This window comes from Ahaetulla prasina, chromosome 8 (genome assembly GCF_028640845.1).
Source record: "Ahaetulla prasina isolate Xishuangbanna chromosome 8, ASM2864084v1, whole genome shotgun sequence".
NCBI classification, from domain to species: domain Eukaryota; kingdom Metazoa; phylum Chordata; class Lepidosauria; order Squamata; family Colubridae; genus Ahaetulla; species Ahaetulla prasina.
This window is the reverse complement of record NC_080546.1, coordinates 41054764-41075267: the sequence shown is the minus strand read 5'-3', so window position 1 is coordinate 41075267 and position 20504 is coordinate 41054764. Positions and strand designations below refer to the sequence as shown.

Genomic DNA, 20504 nt, shown 5'->3' with positions numbered 1-20504 from the left:
CCTCAATTACCTCTCTTGAAGGTGTACAACAATCTGGATTTGAAAGGGGAAGACGAATTCGTAGCTTGTGTGTGCACACACTTCAGACCTCTCAATACCTCACATCCATTGTGCTTTTTCCTGCCCCACTGAACAAATCTTTTAAACATTTTCTGGCAAACACAAAGTGAGCCTTCACCCCAAAGCATATCCCCCTTCTGAACTATATGAAATAGTATAAAATTGCACTACTACGCGCAGTAACACCTGGACTATAGCAAAACTTTGTGGGGGGAAAATGATACAAATTCCCACATGTCATATATAGACTATGTTGAACAAATGTAATGTCTTTGGGATGATTTAAAGCCAAGATAGGAAAATAAGGAAAACAAGAAAACCTCATCAAAAACTTGCATTCCATAATGTTGTCTTCCTAAAGTCCCCTGCTTCCTTCTTTGCTCCAATTACAATTTCTGTACTAATAAACTTTATGTCCAGTTTTAGAATCAATTCTGAGAAAATAAGCTCAGTACATAGGTAATGGGGCGGGATAGGGAAGGAATCTTTATCAATGTAAAAGTCCCTTTTTTCCAGGGATAACAGTTCTAGGATAAATCAGATCAATAATAATGTCTGTCCATGTATCTTTCCTGCTCAGCTTTTCCTCATTATCTGATTATTCCAGAATATAAATAAAGACAGAGGAGGACAGTTTTATGATTGGGAGAACTTTGTGTCTATTTTTAGGTTCCTATACTATGAATAAAGAGAATGGAGGACAATTTTTGTGATTGAGAGAACTTTGTGTCTATTTTTAGGGCCAGAATGATCACAGCTCAATGACAGAGCATAGATATTGCATAGACAGGCAAAGGAGAGTTGAGGAAAACATCTGTAGAGATCATTGTGAACTTCTCTTAAATTATGGTCCATGAAAGTGGGGAGATTACTGATCCTTAGATGCCTTTCTATATTTCTATGCATAAAGCATGTTTCTATTAGAGTCTTCCTGCATATATATACTGCTCAGGATAATCTGTAATATGTTTTTTTAAAAAAGACCAAAGCACAGATCCCTCAAAGGATCTTAATTTGCCCATTTTGACAGAGTTTTTCAAACTTGCACTCCTAAAATGTGTGGACTTCCAGAATTGCCCAGACAACATTCTGGATGTTGAAGTCTATACATCTTAAAAGTTGCCAAATTTGAAAAACACTGATCTATCAGAATATCTAGCTCAGGGGTATCCAACCTTGGCAACTTTAAGACTTGTGGACTTCAAAATGGAATGAAAAATGGGCAGGGCTGGGCCAGCCAGTGGTGGGATTAGCCCAAACCTGTCCAAACTGGCTAAATCCCACCTCTGCCTTTGAGGTGAGTGGCTGGGAGGCAGGGCTGGGTATGATGAGTGATGTCGAGTTGGTCACACCTACCCAGTCACATGACCACCCAGCCACACCTACCCAGCCAGTCATTAGGGCAGAGAACTGTTTGTTAAATTATTTGAATTCCACCACTGTTGTACTATGTTATATGTTTTAGACTGCAGATGGGACACAATTTGTAAGTATGAAAATTTAGGATTACCAAGGATTCTCCCAGTATTTGCTCAAAAAAAGGGAATAGTATTCTCTGGTTTGTAAATATCAAATTCACATTTTACTTGCATTCTAGATACTTTTGAATCGAATACTATGTCATAATTCATGGTACTACAAAATCTGTCAGACAGCTTCACTGATTATACATATTAGTCCAGGATACAAATGTCTGCAGCTAGCCAAAATAATGAAATGTGGCTCATGACATCATGATACAAGTTCCACTCTGCCATTTCTTACAAGTCTACAATACAAATCTATAAGGAATCATTTAGATGAGGATATCTCAATACACATTTCATCTCTTTCCCTCCCTCTTTCCTGGTAACTGAATAAGAGTTAGAAGGGGCTTTGGAGAGCTTCTAGTTCAAACCCTCACTCAAGCAAGAGGCCCTATACCATTTCAGACAACTGGTTATCCAATCTCTTCTTAAAAAGCTTGAGTGATGGACACCCACAACTTCTGAAGGCAAGCAGTTCCACTGATTAATTGTTTTAAATGTCAGGATATTTCTCTTTATTTTGGGGTTAGTTCTGTCCTTGATTAGTTTTCATCTATTGTTTCTTGTCCTATCTTCAGGTGTTTTGGAGAATAGGTTGACTCTCTCTTCTTTGTGGCAGCCCTCAAGTATCAGAACATTGCTATCCTTTTACCCCAATTCTTCTTTTCATTAAACTAGACACACCCAATTCCTTCAACTGTTCTTCATGTTTTAGCATCCAGTCCCCTAAACACCTTTGTTGCTCTTCTGGCACTCATTCTAGAGTCTCAACAGCTTTTTGTATTGTGGCAACCAAAACTGAATGCAATATTCCAAGTCCAACTCCCCTGGATGGTCACATTTCAGGATTTGCAGATAAGAATGATTTAAACTGAAATTTACAAAAGGTTTGTTTTTTGCTGGTTTAAGTGCATGCATTTAATCATGCCAGCTAAGGAAAGAGCCAAGCATTGATAAATAAAAATAAACCAGGTGATTCACACTCCCCTTCTAAAATAGTTTGAGCATGAAATAGCTACTGCATATAGCATCTATTCACTTCTTGGCCTTCTCACAATTTTAGATATAACAAATTAAAATAAAAGCTAAGCTATAATATACATTGAGCATACTATATACAAGCACAAGAACACATGAACCTATTTGTAACTTCGCATTTCATGATTAGAAATATACTACAATTTAAAAAGATAAAAGAATAGATCATAAAAAAAGGATGAAAAGGAGAAGAGCAGGGATGTCAATCTCAAGGCCTGCGAGCCAAATCTGTCCCATGGGGTGCTTAGATCTAATCCGCAGGGCTGCCCTGGAAACAGGGAACAACCACCCTGTAATGCCTTTGCAGCAAACATGGAGCTCTGAAGGACCGCATGCAGCCCTCCCAGGCCATTTTCAGCATGGATGGCCTCCTGCAGCCCTCTACCATGACCCCCCTGGGATCTGTTTTCACTGGCAGAGGCTACAGGAGACCATCCAGGCCGAAAAAGGGGCCTAAGGGGGCTGTGCGCAGCCCCCCAGGCTCCATTTTTGCTGGTAAAGGGCTAGCAAAACAAAACAAAAGGAGAAGGGACAGGAAAGGAGAAAAGGAAAGAGGAAAGAAAAAGAAAAAGAAAGATGGGAAGAGAGCAAGGAAGGAAAAAGAAAGAAAGAGGTGAAGGAAGAAGAAAGGACAATGAAGAGGGAAGAAAAAGGAAGGAAGGAAGGAAGGAAGGAAGGAAGGAAGGAAGGAAGGAAGGAAGGAAGGAAGGAAGGAAGGAAGGAAAGAAGGGAAGTCCTGCCTTAGCACTTGGCCACCAACAGACGCAAGGCTCTTCTGGAGGACAAGGGTTTGGCATTCTCCTTGGTTTTGCCTTCCTCTGCTGAAGACAGTGGATTCCCCTAGCCTCACCCAGGCCACCACAGGTGCCCCGACACAAGTGATGTAGAGCTGGCCTTGGCCACCTGGCCTTGAGGTAAAACACAACCCTGATGCAACCCTCAATAAAATTGAGTTTGACATTCCTGGAAAGAGGATAGACTCCATAAACTGGGCTCGGCTAATTTAATAACCCCTGTCTTCTAGCAGGATGGAGTGACATTATCAACCCAATGGCAATCAAAGAGAGATCTGTCCATAGCAACTGATAATAATATCATTCAATAAGACACCACATTGCAATTGCCCCAGACAAAAAACACATCTAACTTTTTAGTACTAATATGCACCACACCTTCTATGACTTGGAACATCTCCATCTTTGCTATGAAGGCCATGGACTCCTAATCTTTTTTTATTATTATTAAAAAGTTTTACAATTTTTTTTTAACAAATACATGCCCTCCTCTTCCCTCCACCCCCACTCTCTCCCTCTACCCCCTTTCACACACACACCTGGACTTCCCAGAGCAAAATACAGGGTATAACATCTAACAATCATAAGCTAAATTACGCTAACTATTCATAAACTCCAATCCGTCCCATAGAACCATAAGTCCCTTTTCCCATACACAAAAGAAATATATATACAGATACAATTATTACTTTCTATTCATTCATAAGCTATTTGATAATTTTTAGTCTAATATTTATTTTGAACATAATCAATCCACCTTCCCCATTCCAATATATATCTTTTTTGTGAATGATCTTTCAAATACGCTGAAATTTTTGCCATTTCCGCTAAGTTCGTTACTTTTTATGCCCATTCTTCAATTGTAGGCAAATGTTCCTTCTTCCAATATTGCGCCACCAATAGTCTGGCTGCTGATATTAAATTTAAAATTAATTTAATCTCTATTGAGGTACAGTCCATAATTATACCCAAAAGAAACAGTTGTGGGGTAAACTTTATCTTCTTTTTCAAAATATTTTGCATAATCCACCAAATCCTTATCCAAAATGCTTTGATTTTTTTACAAGTCCACCATATATGATAATAAGTAACATGATCACAAACACATCTCCAACATTTAGCTTGCAAATTCAGATACATACACACCAATTTTTTTGGATCTAAATGCCATCTATAAAACATTTTATAAAAATTTTCTCTTAAATTTTGTGCTTGAGTAAATTTAACATTTGTAACCCAGATTTTTCCCACGTTTCCGTCATTATAGGTTGCTGAATATTTTGTGCCCATTTTATCATACAGTCCTTAACTAATTCCCTTTCACATGGACTCCGAATCTTAACAACAAATTAAAATCCATAATAACTAATAACCCTGGGTTTTTGAAGCCAACATAGCAAAAAATAAATAAAATTGGCAATTCAGGAAGAAATGAAACTGAGCTGCAGGGAGTATAATGCAACATCAGCCATCCTAACTGTTCCCTTAAAGCCTAACTTCAACCAGACAGTCCCTCATCCAAATATCCATGAAGCAGCCCATCTGAAAATCTTCAACAACTTATAGATATCAATAATCATTACTGTCTTCCCTGGGGTCTCAGCTTATGCATAGCCAAAACTTATTTGTGTACAATTCTGAAAGGGTAATAGCCTGATAGAAGAGAGTATTTGTAGCTCAGGATTGAACTGTGGGGTCTTTTCCACTCTCTGAGCTTGGTGGTTTCCTTGCAGACATTTCATCACCAAACTACATTGGTAAAGGAATGTCTGCAAGAAAACCACCAAGCTCAGGGTACACCAAGGATCCATGGGTAATATAGCCCTTTCTGGGCCCAATCAGGACCTTTTTTATGTATGTCAGATCAATACTCTCATCCATAAAATTATGGATTATAGATAAGCATAGATTTATTGCAGACCAACTTGGCATTCCAAAGTAGCACCCAGAGCCCAAGGTCACTAGAGATCTGGTTCCTGTTACAAAAAGTGAATGCTGACATTTGTTTGTTTGTTTGTTTGTTTACTTACTTATTTATTTATTTATTTACTTATTTATTCTTCTCATCTATCATCACATTTATCTGGCAATTGCATACACATTCCCAAAATGTTACTTGGAAACTGTAGAGATTTGACAGGTAGGAACTGATTAAAGTCTTATTAAATGTCTTTGACCTGTATCCTAATTAGTCACTAAAAAGGGAAGAATAATTGTAAACAGCTGCAGAGGCCGTTATAATATAACTTGTTTTACTGGAATGGCCATTGTTTGAGCAACATTTATGCTCCTCTGCCTAGATAACAGTGAATTAATAAGTGATAGCATTAACTGCAATAAAAGTGAATATTCCCACATCCACCTTGACAATAGAGATACTAAAAGTATACTAAAAATACCGGGAAATAAGATAGTTCTCACTAATATCAAGTAAAGGAACAAAATATGAGTGCTAATAATGTCCACTTTCCCTTGTCAGAGTTATTGCTGTACACCAATCACTTAGACCTAAAGTATGGACATTCCATTTTAATTATGAATCAAATTAAAAATGTAAGTTAAGAGCAAGTAATACTTAAATGATATATACAGTTTTATATTATAATATAAGGCTATTGTTTGAATTCATCATTCTTCATATTTACTATGCATAGATATTTTATAGAAAACTACAGTTCTTAACATATGTTTATTCTATTTAATGACATATTTCGTGAATATGAATATTTGTATTAGAAAAGCAAATATTTTTATGCAAAGTAAGGGATTAATACAAAATCAAAATATGGTAAAATACATACAACTATAAGTCACTGTGAAAATCCTTTGTCATCTGTCATCAAGCATCTGAAAGTATAAATTGAAATACCAAAAATATAACCCAGTTCTGTCACTCACAATGATGCATACATCTTATACTACACATTAGCATGCAGACATACACACACCGGCTTTACTGTTTAGAAAAAGTTATACATCATTAAACCCGATTGTGTTCATTAATACTTCCTCTGTAGCTTGAAATTAAAATTTTTCATCCTGATAGCCTCTATTTGATAGAATTCTTAACTCATCTAAGATAGTAGAGAACTTAAGCCATAAGTAGGCTATAAAAAAATATATAAGGACCATGCTTTTGATCAAATTCCAGAAGTAGTTGGCCAGATCTGTCAAAACTTTAGTATCTTTCAATTACATGCACTTTAAATATAATTATGATTATCCTGTATGTATTGTATTTGTATTGTAATGTATTTAATGTAGCCTTCCTATTGTCACATTAAAAGTTATTATTTGGGGCATTTGACAGCTTAATTTGGGGGCATTTAATCAGTTACTCTGCCCTAAACAATCACAAGTCTTTGTGCCGCTCAGTCTTTCTGATTGGGTATGGAACTGGGAATAAGGTAATATAACCTTCAAAGGCAATCATATCTGGTTTACCTTTCTTTTTTTACAAGACTTGGGCTATTTTTATATGCGTAGAATTAGAATCCATATATTTATAATAGGCCTTCTAATACAGAACATCCACAATTATTTCTCTCAGAATCAGGAGAATAAGACAATTACATTTAAGATAGCATGTCATTTCATAACTGAAGAAAGCTGTGATTCATGAAGCTAATGATAGAAGAAACTTTCAGGTGACAAAACTGCTATATAACTCTGTACATATTTCATTTGATATACTATTGATTTACATACTATTTTGTGAGAATCTTGTGCTGAGAGAAGTGTTGTAAACTGAGATTCCTGAAAGAAATCTAGCCATTTTGAATTGGATAGATGATGGCAGCTTCATTTCTCTTCCTAAAATTTCTCATAGTTTTAGTTAATTTAGTTAAATCGACAAAAATTAGTGGATTTGTAAAAATCACTCAAATTTATATTTTTATAATAGTTTCTAAACTATTTTTAAAATATTTAATTTTGAATATTTATTTTTAAAGTTTGGCTCATGGGTTTTATCATTGAGCTCTATAAGTAAAGTACAAAGCTAATATTAGATATTAGGGCAACTTTTACAAATATGGTAACAGCTTGTTGTTCTTATTTACATTCCTAATCACACCATTGATTTTGGTAATCTTTCCTGCACTAAGAACAATTATTAATTCTCACAAAACAAAACCAGGGCATGTATTTGTTTGTTTTGCAAATCTAGATAATTAAAATTACATTGACTAACGATACTCTAGAGATTTCTTTTACAATTGCTAGAAAGGCCAAATCCATTGTTAATGGGGAAACTAAAGCCAGCAGAGAATTTTCCAATGTAACTGAAATTCTGCACATGCAACTGAAAATCACCCCAGCTTCTTTTTTTCTAGTGATCCTTGATAGTGTATAAGTCCAACCACATGGATTTATCTTTATTTAAAATGAACAGAAACTAAAAAATAATAATGTGTCAACTTCACACACTTTAGGCTATAATTGGAATGCCAATTAAGAATGGTATCATTGAAAGACTGAAAATGAACATTGAAACTGCCTTCCTTTGTTTGTATAGTCACTTGACAATTATAGTATTTTGTTGGTTTTGAAGAAATTAATACATTGTTTGTTTAAAATAAAGTTAGTAGAAAACAGAATCTTTGCTCGGGATCAGAATTTTTATTAAAGGTAATTGCTACATTGTTAATTAATGTATTAGTTGATACAATCAAATAATTAATTCAGTCACTTGTCAGTGAGATGGACAACATAAATTTATATAAATAAAATAATTTTAAGCTTTTATAGTATTTCAGCCAGTGTTATCTGTACCTAGACACAGATCACATTTTTTAAAAATCACACTTATTTTTGCTTTTTTGGGGGGAGTATTTGGAGCAGGGATGAAATGTAAAAGTTTTTACTACCGGTTCTGTGGGCATGACTGGGGGGAGGGTAATGTGACTGGGTGGGTGTGGCCAACTTTTTTTTTACTTTTAAAAGCATTTTTTCTACAACCTCTTCGGCCGAAGAGCTTGTAGAAAAAAATCTTTGAAAGGATTCTGACGATCTCAGGTGAGTTGCCTGATTGCCAGAACCCTTTAAAAACTTTTTTTACAGCCCATTCAACCGAAGAGCTTGTAAAAAAATGCTTTGAAAGGGTTCTGACAATCCCAGCTGAGCCATGCAATCATCAGAGGCTTTTTATTTTTACTTTTAAAAGCATTTTTTCGGCCAAAGAAAAAATGCTTTTAAAAGTAAAAATAAAAACCCTCTGATGATCTTGTGGCTCAGCTGGGCATGTGGGGGGTGGGGGGAAGGGGCAGGGATTTTTGCTGCCGGTTCTCCAAATCACCCGCTGCCATCGCTACCGGATCGCGTGATCCGGTCCGAACCAGGAGCATTTCACCCCTGATTTGGAGTATTTAGTTTGAACATGAGATAAAAGTTGATCTGCACTGGTTGTTTTAAAGACTTTGAGAGATTATGCTATAAATATGATTCACTTATTGTATCTACTGGTGATATATGCAACTGAAAATGTGCTGACTAAACAGGATGGCCTGGATGCTTTAGCAGCTCAGAGACCCCTACAGTTTCAGTATTAAGACATAAGGTGAAGCAGTATCTATATGGTGTAGATTTAATGATGAGCTTAAGGACTGAGCTCATTTTATATTCATATTAAATGGGCATTATATAGATCAGTGATGTCTAACCTTTTCCAGACTGAGTGCCCAAAGCACCCAACCCCCCCAAAATGCAATGTGTGCGCTCCCCACGCATGCACCCCACGCATGCATGTGTGCCCCTCGCATGCACCCTTCCCACTGCACATGTGCAGCAGAAACCTGAAGACCAGCTGGCCGGTGGGAGGGACGGGCACATGCACAGTGGCGCTCAACTGGGGCAATGGCTTGTGTGGCACATGTGCCATACTTTCATCATCACTGATATAGATCCTTCTTTTTCCTTATGCCTTTTAAAATGTTTTTTTTTCCTTTTTATATTTCTTTAATATATGCTTTAATTACCATAACCTCTCTCCCTAATTCTACAATTAAGATATTGATGATAATCTGAATTCATCTTAGCCTTTTAACTTTTAAACGTTAATGTATGTCTCTGATTAGGCAAATCATTATCGTTGTTGTTGTTGTCATCATCATCATCATTACTGTTGAGTTGGCCGAATGAGGAGACCGAGACCGGAGTTGTGACAACAGCTCTTTTTATTCAATGTGAGACTTCAGCAAAAGATACAGGCAGGATGCTCTCCTTATATACACACCTGGATCAGTTGGCCACCAATAGAATTCAAATGTTTTCCCGCTGGAATCTCCCGCTGGAATTTCCCACCAATGGGATCATACACAACACTTAACATCATTCAATAAAGTAGAGGAATAGTGTTTAATATAAGAATAATTGACTGGTGATATTCCCTTTGCAATGCTTTTGTGGATTTATTGTTTTCAGTATACAATGGTTGACAGTATAAGTAAGTTTAAAACAATAAAATAAAAAGATCCTATCTGGGAGAAAGAGGAAGAGAACAAAGATGGTATCTGATTAAAAACAAAAATAAAACACATAAGATAGCTATAAACCAGGATCTCCAACCTTGGCAATTTTAACTCCTCTGGGAGTTGAAGTCCAGAAGTCTTAAAGTTGCCAAGGTTGGAGACCCCTGCTATAAACTATCTGAATATAATTTATGTTGGCCCTTTTTTCCCCCCATTCTAAAATCTTCATTGAAACACTATTTTTGATATGTGTGTGTACACATGTATATACAGACAAACACACACAACTCTAATTGAACATATCATGGATTAAACATGAAACTAATTGTCACTTAAGAACATTGTTATTGATTAATAATATTCAGTTACCATTCTTAATGGAATTGTCTTAACTCAGATTACAATATAGATTATGTAACACAAGTAAGTGTTTCTTATGGATTGGCAATGAAAGTTAATTCAATAAAGTTTCATTATTCTGTATTTTTCAGCTAGTTCACATCACCATTTTCTCACTTTGAAGAGGCATAAATAGATTGTTATAGGGTTAATTTTTTGGCATGAATGTCCACTAAGATAATTTGGAACGTTCCTACTATTTGTTTAAGGTGAGTGATAAATATAGTCATGGCCACCAAGTTCTGTGAAGAAAGGTTAAACGCATTGAGTATGTTTAAGTCTGTAGAAAAAAATAAACATTATGAGACATATAACACTATGAAAGTCATTTTCAAATATTTAAAAAATTGTCATATACAGTAAATAGTAAAGTATGTTCGTTTTCTTTTGCTTCAAAGTAGGATTATACAACCTGTAAATATTTGGCATGTTCCACAAACCCTCTTCAAAGCTTGATGTTAAATTAATTTTTTAAAAATGATATAAGGGAAAGGAGGAAATTATATGTAAAGTTTTTATATTAACTGAATTAAAATAACCCAATTTTATTACTGATTTTTTTTTACCTTGGTCATGTTATTTAAGCACCAAAAAAGTTGTGTTCTCACTCTAGATCAGAGGAGTCAAACTGTCAGCTCGCAGGCCCGATGTGTCATGCACAGGCCCACCTCAGCTCCACAAAGGCAAAAAATATTGCGATATGTGATACGTCATGTGATGCGATAGAGTTTGACACCCATGCTCCAGACTGAATAATCAAGCTATTTGGGTCTGTTTGTAGAGATAATGATGAAACATGACCCTATGACACAAACTCTACTCCTTTTTTATACATGAAATACTACAAGGAAGGAGCAGAGTTGCATTATAACAGCATGTTAACATTTTGCCACTTTGAAATCATTGTAGTTAGGAACAGATACCTATGATCCCAAACAACAAAAAGGTGATTTTTAACTAAAAGTTAAAGGGAGTATTTCATGAAAATAGTTGTTTAAGTGGAGTGGTCTGTTAACAACTTCGTATTCAAGAGATAGTTAGGAAATACCGTGTTTCACTGAAAACGGGTCAACGTGTTTGACCCCCGAAATATGTCATTGGCTTATTATCGGCAGTCTTATCCCTAAACCTCGGTAATAGCTATTTACTAATTCCTCAATCATCTGGAAAGAGGACAACCAGTTTATCAGAGCACAACAACCATAGCTGAGATTAGAAAAGCTCCCCAACCATCTAGAAAAGGGGTGTAAAACTTAAGGCCCAGGGGGCAGATCCGGTCCATGGTGTATTTAGATTTGACCCGCGGGGTCGCCATGGAAACAGCAAAGGACCAGCCTGCAGTGCCTCTGCCAGTAAAAAAAAGCTCGGGAGCTCTGTTTTTACTGGCAGAGGGTTGCAGGAAGCCATCACATCCAAAAACAGAGCTCGGGACCCCATTTTCTGTGGCAGAGCGCTCAGGCCATCACAGGCGCACCTGACATGAGTGAGTTGAACTAGCCACACCCACCCTGGCCCCCCAAGGTCAAACACAACCTTGCTGCAGCCCATGCTTAGTATTAACAACTGACCTTAAATGCTAGGAAATTGTGTGTGCTGTGTGTGTATGTGTGTGTATGTGTGTGTTATACTTATAGTTTTAGGGCATCAATTGAATTTAACTGTCTATTCTTTTAGCTGTTTATATGTATTATATGTTTTCTGTTGTTTTTTGGCTGTGAACCGCCCTGAGTCCTTCGGGAGATGGGCGGTATACAAATATAATTAATAATAATAATAATAATAATAATAATAATAATAATAATAATACATACACAGATTAAATCTCACCTAGCAAGAATACTAAATTGTACACAATTCAGAGTTACCTTTGGTGAGATGGGCCGCTATATAAATTAAATACATACATACATACATACATACATACATACATTCATGTATACTATAGCAGTGGAGCTGTTGTGCTATAACAATAATAACATGTACATAGATCTGTGTCAGGAATTTCATTGATTTTATTGTGCAGAATTTACAGTTGGGACAGGAAGAGGCCCTGGAGAAAATATCTGGGAAATGTAATCCCCAGAATTAAATTAGAGGGCTGGGGGTAGAGTAACAGATTCGAACAGCTGAGGAGAAAACACAGAGATGGAGCAAAAAGAGGCTGGACTCCTTTGAAAAGAGATTGCCCCTCCAAGAAAGCGCAAAAGCAATATCTCAGCCTAGAGACTGTATCCTAGTTGTCTCAAGAGGCCTCCATAGCCTCTTCCTGGGTCTGCAGAAGACATGTTTATGAGACAACAGATTGGTGTCAAGCTATTTGGCCAAAAGGGAGAGACTTTGGGATATTTTTAGCTCAAGCAACATTGCTCACTATAAGATTTAATATTTTATAATTATTGTGTTGTTTAATTTGATTTTTTAAAATCTTAACAGCCATTATTTTTAATTAAAGCTTGCAATTCCCTCCAAAGTTATGTTGGTGTGCCTGGGTCAGGTAAGGCTGGTGATGTGGGAAAGGGATAGAAGGGCCTGACTGCCAGTGGCTCTTTTTTTAGAATAGAACAGAATAGAATTTTTGTTGGCCAAGTGTGATTGCACACACAAGGAATTTGTCTTGGTGCATATGCTCTCAGTGTACATAAAAGAAAAGATACCTTCATCAAGGTATAACATTTACAACACAATGATGGTCATAGGGTACAATTTAACACTTAATGATACAACACTTAATGATAATCATAGGGTACAAATAAGCAATCAGGAAACAATCAATATCAATATAAATCATAAGGATTACCAGCAACAAAGTTACAGTCATACACTCATAAGTGGAAGGAGAGGGGTGATGGGAACCATGAGAAGATTAATAGTACTGCAGATTTAGTAAATAGTTTGAAAGTGTTGAGGGAATTATTTGTTTAGCAGAGTGATGGCATTCGGGGAAAAACTGTTCTTGTGTCTAGTTGTTCTGTTGTGCAGTGCTCTATAGTGTCCTTTTGAGGGTAGGAGTTGAAACAGTTTATGTCCAGGATGCGAGGGGTCTGTAAATATTTTCACAGTCCTCTTTTTGACTCATGCAGTATACAGATCCTCAGTGGAAGGCAGGTTGGTAGCAATTATTTTTTCTGCAGTTCTAATTATCCTCTGAAGTCTGTGTCTGTCTTGTTGGGTTGCAGAACCGAACCAGACAGTTATAGAGGTGCAAATGACAGACTCAATAATTCCTCTGTAGAACTAGATCAGCAGTTTGGGGAAAGTGCCAGATAATTATCAATTAGGAAAAGCAGAAGTATGTAAAAGGCACTCTTTAAACTAAGGCCCTAATGCCTGCTGGGAAAATGTAGCATTAGTATATTTTTTCAAAATACTTACAAAATTGGAACCATCCATCCCTTTGGGAGAGAGTATTGCATAAAATGGGCATTACCAAAAATAGGTCTGTCACTTGATCTATGTCTCATAAATCTGACAAAGTCAAGTCACAACAGGCTCTGTCTTAACACCAGTGGAATTGCTTCATTTTCATTAGTGATAGAAAACATTGCTTCCAATCAACCTCTATTGCTTTAAGAAACAAAAAGACTTGATGTGTTCTTTTTAATGTCCTGATTTTATGATCATTGACTACAGCCACACTGTTAGGCATGCCAGATCCAAATAAGTCAGAATGGAGAACTAAGAGTAGTAAGTCCAAGACATTAAAAATTAGGTTGCAATATAGTACCAGAGATATAAGAACAGAAGAAAACAACAAACTAACAAAAAGTTATGTTGAAATGTGTTAATGCTCCTATAGTAAAAACAAAACAAAATACACTGTTTCTTTAACACCAGGCTTCAAAATCACCTGCTCTTTTATCTAAATTGTTAGATAATCCAATGAAAACATTTTCTATAGGCAAAGTAGACAGACGATGATCAAACTTCAGACATTTCACTAGGAAAAGACGAATTTGTTGCTCATTTTCCATTTCAATATGAAAGATAGATTTACCAGCCTACAACCATTTATTTGCATTTCTAAATGGCAGCATGAAGGAAAATGTGGTTTTTATAAAAGATTATTCTTCATTTGTAGAAGTAATAGCAGCCTAAAATGGTGACATATGGAGTAGCAGACCGAAACTGTGGTGCTCAGTTGAATCTTGTCATTTACTTCTAAAATCAAGAAATACATACATACATGCATACATACATAAAACATTTTTGTTGGCATTAAAGCAATTAATAAGAGGAGAAAAAGCATGTCTGCTATAAAACTAGATTTGGACTTCTTATTAATCAATAACTTCTATTGAAGAAAGTCGTGTATGGCATTGCAGCTGCAACAGTATTATTAGAAAATGATATAGTGAGCATTAGGATATATAATTCATATTGCCTTCATTTGCTCAGACCATTGTGAAAATCTATAAATCATTTTCTTGTTCATGTATTACCTAAGTGCAATTTATCATTTTGCATTAGGGGGTTGCTTCAAATCATCAGTGCTTTTAATTCACTATTTAGAGTTTAACAAAATGCTGTCCAGCCCTGCCTGACAAGTGAGACTGGTGATGTGGGAAAGGGATAGAAGGGCCTGACTGCCAGTGGCTCTTTTTTTAGAATAGAACAGAATAGAATTTTTGTTGGCCAAGTGTGATTGCACACACAAGGAATTTGTCTTGGTGCATATGCTCTCAGTGTACATAAAAGAAAAGATACCTTCATCAAGGTACAACATTTACAACACAATGATGGTCATAGGGTACAATTTAACACTTAATGATACAACACTTAATGATAATCATAGGGTACAAATAAGCAATCAGGAAACAATCAATATCAATATAAATCATAAGGATTACCAGCAACAAAGTTACAGTCATACACTCATAAGTGGAAGGAGAGGGGTGATGGGAACCATGAGAAGATTAATAGTACTGCAGATTTAGTAAATAGTTTGACAGTGTTGAGGGAATTATTTGTTTAGCAGAGTGATGGCATTCGGGGAAAAACTGTTCTTGTGTCTAGTTGTTCTGTTGTGCAGTGCTCTATAGTGTCCTTTTGAGGGTAGGAGTTGAAACAGTTTATGTCCAGGATGTGAGGGGTCTGTAAATATTTTTACAGTCCTCTTTTTGACTCATGCAGTATACAGATCCTCAGTGGAAGGCAGGTTGGTAGCAATTATTTTTTCTGCAGTTCTAATTATCCTCTGAAGTCTGTGTCTGTCTTGTTGGGTTGCAGAACCGAACCAGACAGTTATAGAGGTGCAAATGACAGACTCAATAATTCCTCTGTAGAACTAGATCAGCAGTTTGGGGAAAGTGCCAGATAATTATCAATTAGGAAAAGCAGAAGTATGTAAAAGGCACTCTTTAAACTAAGGCCCTAATGCCTGCTGGGAAAATGTAGCATTAGTATATTTTTTCAAAATACTTACAAAATTGGAACCATCCATCCCTTTGGGAGAGAGTATTGCATAAAATGGGCATTACCAAAAATAGGTCTGTCACTTGATCTATGTCTCATAAATCTGACAAAGTCAAGTCACAACAGGCTCTGTCTTAACACCAGTGGAATTGCTTCATTTTCATTAGTGATAGAAAACATTGCTTCCAATCAACCTCTATTGCTTTAAGAAACAAAAAGACTTGATGTGTTCTTTTTAATGTCCTGATTTTATGATCATTGACTACAGCCACATTGTTAGGCATGCCAGATCCAAATAAGTCAGAATGGAGAACTAAGAGTGGTAAGTCCAAGACATTAAAAATTAGGTTGCAATATAGTACCAGAGATATAAGAACAGAAGAAAACAACAAACTAACAAAAAGTTATGTTGAAATGTGTTAATGCTCCTATAGTAAAAACAAAACAAAATACACTGTTTCTTTAACACCAGGCTTCAAAATCACCTGCTCTTTTATCTAAATTGTTAGATAATCCAATGAAAACATTTTCTATAGGCAAAGTAGACAGACGATGATCAAACTTCAGACATTTCACTAGGAAAAGACGAATTTGTTGCTCATTTTCCATTTCAATATGAAAGATAGATTTACCAGCCTACAACCATTTATTTGCATTTCTAAATGGCAGCATGAAGGAAAATGTGGTTTTTATAAAAGATTATTCTTCATTTGTAGAAGTAATAGCAGCCTAAAATGGTGACATATGGAGTAGCAGACCGAAACTGTGGTGCTCAGTTGAATCTTGTCATTTACTTCTAAAATCAAGAAATACATACATACATGCATACATACATAAAACATTTTTGTTGGCATTAAAGCAATTAATAAGAGGAGAAAAAGCATGTCTGCTATAAAACTAGATTTGGACTTCTTATTAATCAATAACTTCTATTGAAGAAAGTCGTGTATGGCATTGCAGCTGCAACAGTATTATTAGAAAATGATATAGTGAGCATTAGGATATATAATTCATATTGCCTTCATTTGCTCAGACCATTGTGAAAATCTATAAATCATTTTCTTGTTCATGTATTACCTAAGTGCAATTTATCATTTTGCATTAGGGGGTTGCTTCAAATCATCAGTGCTTTTAATTCACTATTTAGAGTTTAACAAAATGCTGTCCAGCCCTGCCTGACAAGTGAGACTATACGAAAATAGAGTGCCCTTGCACATAGTTTGGACAAACCCGAGAAGAGATAAAGATGCTGGCAGCAGTTAATAGTATGCTGTTAGCCTAATGCTTTGCTTATGCATAGTAGATGCAATCAGTGGGAAGTTATTTTCCCATGCTGCACATGAAAACAACAGGAAATTGCACAATAGAATTCTATGGACACTAAATGGAATTGTACAGAGTTTTCCTGGCTTGGACAATCAAAATAGATGAGTCTAGTTTAGTCTAGTGGTTAAGGCACCAGGCTAGACCAAGAGATGGAGAGTTCCAGTCCTGCCCTAGCCATGAAAGCCAACTTTAGGACTTTGAACCAGTATTTTTTTCTCAGCACATGATGTCATGATGTAACAAGCCAGTTGATCAATTTCTGCCACAAACGATCAACATTCTTGTAAGAAGAACCCACTCTTGTAAGAAAAATGATAGAAAGAAGAAAGGGGGGGAATCAAAATTGATAAAGATACATGTACCCTAAATTGTAGATTAGAAAAATGCAGTAGTAGAAAAAGCTACCTTATGTTACACTAGAACATTGTTTCCGCTACCCCAGCATGCAAAGCATCGATTGGCAGCATATCTCCAGTACTTTACACTGATCACAGCAACTCTATAGTTTTTCTACTGGATTGATCTCTGCATGGAAAAGATGTGTTCTGCCATTAACACAAAACACTTTTCCAGGGGATATTTTTAAAAATGTTTTAAACTTACTATATTTTCATTATGAAAGAGTGAATACTATCAAGTTAGCAATTAAGCTTTAGCAGTGTCATAGATCAACTTCTCCAAGAACAGGGCCCTGCTATAAAGGAGATGGGTGGTTTCTAAATTGGATGGAGAGAGAGGGAGGGAGGGAGGGAGGGAGGGAGGGAGGGAGGGAGGGAGGGAGGGAGAAAGAGAGGGAGGGAGAGGGTGAGAGAGGATAGAATAGAATTCTTTATTGGCCAAGTGTGATTAGACACACAAAGAATTTGTCTTGATGCATATGGTCTCGGTATACATAATCATGAACCAGGTGCCAAGTGCCTGGATTGAAATCACCTGATGCTACCACAGTTAGAACTACAAAGATGCATCACAGATGGCATTTATATTCAGTGCCTTCATAACTTTGAATAGTAGATGTGCTTGATTACACTGGAGCGGCAATGAAAACAACTTTGAGAGTCCTACAAGGGAGATTGAGAACATATGATTCTATTCTATTCTATTCTATTCTATTCTATTCTATTCTATTCTATTCTATTCTATTCTATTCTATTCTGTCTCATCAAACTGTGATCATGTTTTCTGATGTTCCCTGCTGACTTCCCACAAGCAAAATCAATGTGGAAGCTGGGCAGGAAGTTGTACATTGCAGTCACATGTGGTCCTTCCTTAACAACCCACATGTTCGTTGTTTAATAACCAGGACTGCCTGGACTGTTGTCACTAAGCAATGCAGTCATGTAATATCCCACTATATGACTGTGTCAAAACAACTCCAATTGCCATTGTAAACTAAGAACAAACAGTACTGACATTGGTAAGGTCATAATTTTAATCTGTAAATTACTCTAGGAGGAATATATGGCCTGTAACATGGCTTAACAATATTTTGAGTAGGAAAATATAATACATTTCTTTTCACATAACTATCAATATTATTATTAATGATCTGTCTGTTTTATTTCACTGAAATATAACTTTTATCTGTCTCCTTATCTATCTGTCTAGATTACTTACATTAATGGACAAACATTCTAAGGTAGGAAATATTGAAAAAACGATGCTCCTCTATTGAAACATCTAAGGAAAGATGATAAATTTATAATTTATTACATACCTGCCTACTGTACTCTTCAATGTGGACGCTTATATGCTGACATATTGAACAAAGCACACATAAATTCATAATGATTCTTTTTCCCCAGGAAATATCTAGGAAAGTGGAATACATGGTTCATAAACATTGAAAAGGTAACTATTTGTACAATTTGCTATAATATAATACATTAATATCCCACAATCTTTTTATAAGCCAATCTAGATGATCTTGTGTAGTTAAAAGAAATTGGGGGATAATCTCATTGCTTCTCTCCCAACTGTTTTTACAATTGCAAATATGCATTATCAATAGATAGATCTGCTAGTCTGACTTTCACGTAAAATAATACCCTCAAACAGATATTCTCAAAAGCCATGGTGTATTTTTTTTAAAGATTTGAACATAGCTATAGCTGGTGGAACGCTTAGTTCTTTCAATGCTAAAAGTAAAGATTTATAATTATTTAAGATTTATAAATTATTTAAATGTAATATAACTGCCCAATTCCAAATATCATTAACATAAATGTGTTTAAAACAGTTGATAGACTTTCTTTCTCAATTTGGCACATAGCTATGATAGTAGTTAATTCAAAAAGAAAGAGGCTATAATAACAAAAGCTATCGAAGCTGTGCTGTCTTCCAGAATTAGATTATTATTAAGAATTACATACAAAGGTCTTTTTTCCATTACTGAGTTAAAATGCTAGCCACCTACTCTTAAGTCAGCATGAACAACACAGACATTCCTTTTCTTACTGCCACATCCTATCATGCTTGAATTCTATCTGTTCCAAATCACTGTCAAATGGTATTCTTCTGATTGGCGGGGGGTGCCACACATTATAGGCAAGGAGACTATTTTTCACCTCTGGATTTGCTGCCATCTTGTCCTCATTCAATATATTATTAGCCATGGGAAAAACATCCACTAGGTAACCCACTGCCATGGGAATGAGGAGGTCTGACTTTGTGATGGTTGGAATTTTTTTTAGGTTGGCTTGCCTGGACTTCCTCCCATATGTTTAGATTTCAAGTGAATATTGTAAGACATTAGGAAAGAAATAGCTCCAGAAAGCATGAGGGCACTCTATCATTATGGTGTAGCTGGTTTCGACATGTAGCGTAAGGAAAGTTGAAACTTACTTAGAGAGCCACCATTTTTACTTTAGGCAGAAGTGAGAAGTAGAACTGATACTGTTGAATATAGGGGAAATAATAAATAATACCAAAAGTGCAGGTCAACAGTTTTTTTTTATTGTCTGGACACTACAATAAAACAAAGATGATTTAGTTACAGCTAAAGATACTTTTCAAAGTACCGTTAAAATGGAAAAGCATAAAAAAATATTCCCTTTTCCTCCCAATAGAATAGTGGAGGCTTGTTTACATCACAATGTTGCTACCCTGTTTCCCCAAAAACAAGACATCCCCTGATAATAAGCCCAATTGGACTTTTGAGTGCATGTGCTAAAATAAGCCTCCCCCTGAAAATAAGCCATCCCCGAAAATATTTAAACACAAAACTGGAAATCAGGTAAGACGGCAAGAGGAGCCCCATCGTGCTCCAAAATAATAAGACTTCCCTGAAAATAAGGCCAAGCGCTTATTTCGGGATTCAAAAAAATGTAAGACAGAGTCTTATTTTCAGGGAAACACAGTATTAAAAGAGTGCTCAAAAGACCCTTCTTCCCAAAATAAAATACGGAGTTCTGCTCCCCGCTCCAGTGCCTTACTGACCTCCCACAAAAAAAGTCAAAATTATATAACAGGAAGGAGAGAGG

General features: G+C 36.1%; 1 long non-coding RNA gene across 5 annotated transcripts in view; it reads right to left on the bottom strand.

The window, feature by feature from the left end:
- Nucleotides 1–20504, bottom strand: part of LOC131202963 (uncharacterized) — a 50068-nt gene that overhangs the window by 26134 nt on the left and 3430 nt on the right. For 4 of the 5 annotated variants that reach the window (XR_009156258.1, XR_009156260.1, XR_009156259.1 and 1 more), the window contains 2 exons: nt 18740–18834; nt 6220–6265 (listed from right to left, as the gene is read on the bottom strand). This is a non-coding gene — a long non-coding RNA (uncharacterized LOC131202963). The remainder of the gene's footprint in view (nt 1–6219; nt 6266–18739; nt 18835–20504) is intronic. The other variant, XR_009156257.1, reaches the window with a different exon arrangement.